This window comes from Helianthus annuus, chromosome 10 (assembly GCF_002127325.2).
Source record: "Helianthus annuus cultivar XRQ/B chromosome 10, HanXRQr2.0-SUNRISE, whole genome shotgun sequence".
Lineage (NCBI taxonomy): Eukaryota > Viridiplantae > Streptophyta > Magnoliopsida > Asterales > Asteraceae > Helianthus > Helianthus annuus.
In genome coordinates, this window is record NC_035442.2 from 48,731,100 (window position 1) to 48,734,027 (window position 2,928).

A 2,928-nucleotide genomic window follows, 5' to 3' on the forward strand; every position below is an offset into this window, starting at 1 on the left:
TTACCTTGCTGGTGAACACATTTACTCTATGTTTAGGGAACAATTTGATTAGGTTGCTGATATTGAATTGAATATCACACCAAATTACAATAGCAGTTTATATTGCTACTATTCACCCAAATCAAGCACCTTAAATAAGTCAGTGTTTCTCTATATTCAAAAAACGAACTATAACTGACGATTATTAAATTGCAACAGTCAATTCAATCCAAATACTGCAATAGAAACATAAAATCTACCACAATTCGTTGGTTAATCACGTATAGTTCTTAATCGATTAGAATCAGAAAAAAGGAAATTGACTCACCGTAACTTAAAATCAGGAAGAAGGCGAACAAAGGGGCGGAGTTTTTCGAAATCAATGACCCCTGTCTTTCATTGTTATTCCTTGAATGAGGTAAGCAAGACCCCATACTACACACTACATACACATACATAAAAATTGGGTTCTATATTATTTGTATAAACACCGATTGGAAACCCTTACATTGCATTTGATGAAACCCTAATCAATATAAACACACACACTAACACTCACGAATCGAATCGAATTTATAAAAGGAAAAATTCGGGCTGTTTTTACCTCTTGCTGCTCCAAATCTTCATTACCATACATTAGCTTCATCTTAGAGATATAGATATTGCACTTAAAGGTCTCAACCATCAAAATACGATCCAAGGGCTAAAAAGTGGTTCCTAATTATGCAATGGTTATCATTTGAACCTTATTCCATGAGACTTGAGGTAAGATGCAAAGAGCATTCTTTTGAGTTTTAAACCATCTGTAATTAAGTTCATTATTTAGTCATTATTGTTGCAATTATTAGGTATTATAGATAATACCCATGAAATTACCTTTTAGTAATTTTCGTTTCTAATTGGTTAGCATCTTTTAAGTTTTAAAACCATTTATAGTTATAATTAAATTCATAATAACGTTGATTAAGTTTTTTTATATTTAATTATTATTATTATTATTATTTATTTTTATTTTTATTTCATATGATGTTCATCAACTATCAACTATCTGATAAAATTGCAAAAAAGGTTGTAACCTTATTTGTATGATGTTTAGCAATTACTAAACCAGATAATAATGACTTAATTATAAAATTCAATCAAGTAATCGGTTACGGAGAACTTGAAATGGAAAAGCAATGTAAATATGAGGAAGGTGATGATGTTCAACTAAGTCAAATGATTTAATTCTTTATCAAGTATTTAACAATACTTAATTTATAAAGTTATCAATTTAATTGTATTTATCAATTTATACTCATGTAGAAAGACTAATTCCCTTTACTAACTTCATTGAGTTGTTGTACTATAAGCATAATATGTTGCAATTATTTAAATTTGGTTGGAACCCTTGTGAAATGCTTTATACGATAGTATAGATAAACGCAATCAATTTAAATCTTTTGCGCGGGTTGAAAACATCCGAGCCCTTAAAGTTTGCTGCCCAATCCTGTCAAACAATACCTCCTCAAATATTTCCTCTGCATCTATATTGCCTATATATAGTATCAATTAAATCACACAAAAGCATCATATGTTTAAAAAAAATAGTAAAGTAGAAATTAAAAAAGGAAATACCAATAGGCCAAATAAATGTCTATCTCCAAATGAATAACTTTTCTCGTACCCACCCTTTTACACCTCCATATACATGAAGCTGCAAAAAGGAAAAAGACTATAAATTTATGAACAATTAAACAATACATTGGTAAATGGTTCCAGATACTACAGTCATGCAAGGGTACCTTGATGAAGTATGAAGTGTCTGTCTTTTTGTATCCAATAACCTGTGTGTATACTTTATATGTAATATAAAATCATAATTTGAAAAAAAAAACCACTAAATCACCAAAAACATAATAAAACATCAATATAAACTCATAGATTATGCAAAAGAAAACTATTATCCCATTTAAATATTTTAAGAAACAAACCAAAGTTTTTTCGAATAAATGTTGAAATGGGTATAAAAGAACACACCTTTCCACCAAGATAAATAAATTTCATATCAACTTATCTCTTTCTTATCTCTTTCTTTTCGACTCTAACTCGCACAATAGTAGACAAAGGAGTTGATGTTGAGTGAAATGGTGAATTTATAGCAATGATAGGAGATTCCTTAATCGGTCAAATTTATTACATATTGATTGAAATTGGACCTTTGGAGTGCTTTTGCGGTTTATCCCAATAGGTTTCGTTTATTAATTGCATTTAAGAACCGAACTTATTATTGTATTATTATAATTAATTGTGATTATATTCTCATTTAATTATTTTTTTATTTTTTAATATTAATGTAGAAAGACCATTTCACCCCTTACTAACATCATTAAGTTGTTGTACCATAAGTATAAAAGTTTGTAATTACTTAATTTTGGTTGGTATCCTTATGAAATGCTTTATAATATAGTATAGATTAGGTTCTAGCATTAATGTACTGTACTATATGTTAATATGGTGTTTCATGCATTGCTTTGTTGCAAATTGTGTTGTTTTATTTGTAAATTATTATTATTATTTATAATAATCTAATTAATTTAGCCAAAATCTTGTTAATAATATATATATATATATATAGTTATTTTAATACTTTTATTATTTTAATATTATAATAATAATTCCTTTTTTTTACTGTTTAACTTTAATTTAATGATTTTTTAGTATCACGGGGTGGGATAAGCTTGGTGTCAACCGGTACTGGTATCGAAAATACCGGTACGGTGTTGTTTGGTATCGGTACAAATAGTAATTTTAATATTTTAATAATATATATAGTTTTTTATATATTTTTATTATTTTAATATTATAATAATAATTCTTTTCTTTACTTTTTAACTTTAATTTAATGATATTTTTATGATACTTATGATCTTTCGGTTTAAATTTTATCTTAATCTATTAAATTCTGAT

At 27.2% G+C, this 2,928-nt stretch overlaps 1 long non-coding RNA gene across 1 annotated transcript; it reads right to left on the bottom strand.

Moving 5' to 3' along the window:
* Nucleotides 1-1,279: 1,279 nt before the first annotated feature.
* Nucleotides 1,280-1,902, bottom strand: LOC110881681. The gene is made up of 3 exons (XR_002559850.2): nucleotides 1,764-1,902; nucleotides 1,597-1,675; nucleotides 1,280-1,514 (listed from the first exon to the last, which is right to left on the bottom strand). It is a non-coding gene; the product is annotated as an uncharacterized LOC110881681 (long non-coding RNA).
* Nucleotides 1,903-2,928: the final 1,026 nt, after the last annotated feature.